Consider the following 982-nt stretch of genomic DNA (forward strand, 5'->3'; position numbering starts at 1 on the left):
TTGTGTATGGTTTATACACATTTTCTGCAGTTACACAAACATGTCAAGTGTTTGCACCTACAAAACAAAACAGGAAGCTGTAGAGAGGCGATTTTTATTTGCTCTCTGTAGTATATGAAATGCTTACCACCTGTTTAGATTACAAATGAACATTTCTTGAAGCCAGGGCTACACAGTGAAAACTGGGATCATTAGATCTAGAAATGGTGGAGTGGGAGCGGGTTCTAGGGAGGGCGTATATTTTCAACAAAGAAACAAAACAAAGACTGGAATAAAAGTAAAGACAATTCATTCAGATCGTGAACCAAAGACGGCTTAATTAGTAGCATTTAATACAGATTGCCAGAGTAAGCTTTTGCTGCTAAAACAAGCTTTGCTTTGCTTTAAGACTGACCAGCGGGTCCCCTTTCCTGAGGGCTCCCAACCCCGCTCACGCCAAAGGGCACAATTGCTTCCTTCGAACTGCGAACTGCAGAACTTGGCTCGCCTGTGGGGAGGGCAGAAGCCATTCCCACTTTGAAGGTTTTTATGCTGACCAAGGCAGCTGCTCAGTTCTCTGGCTGGCTGGTGAGTGGGGTATTTTAACTTTGGAGCTTGGGTGGCAATTGGTTTAGGGTAGCTTAGCAGAGATAAAACAGGCCACCTGAAGAGACCTCTGAATTTGTGGCTAAGTGTACTTTAGGCTGTAGTATGATCAGGAGAACAGCTACCGAAATTTCATTTATTTATTTATTGAAATCATTTTATTGGGGGCTCGTACAACTCATCACCATCCATCCATCCATCGTGTCAAGCACATTTGTACATTTGTTTCCATCATTTTCAAAACATTTGCTTTCTTCTTGAGCGCTTGGTATCAGCTCCTCATTTCTCCACTCCCCACCCCACCCTCCCTCCCTCACCAACCCTTGATAATTTATAAATTATTTTTTCATGTCTTACACTGACCGATGTCTTCCTTCACCCACTTTTCTGTCATCCA

Source organism: Echinops telfairi, unplaced genomic scaffold (assembly GCF_000313985.2).
Source record: "Echinops telfairi isolate 266 unplaced genomic scaffold, ASM31398v2 ScPeMD7_443;HRSCAF=831, whole genome shotgun sequence".
Taxonomy (NCBI): Eukaryota; Metazoa; Chordata; class Mammalia; order Afrosoricida; family Tenrecidae; genus Echinops; species Echinops telfairi.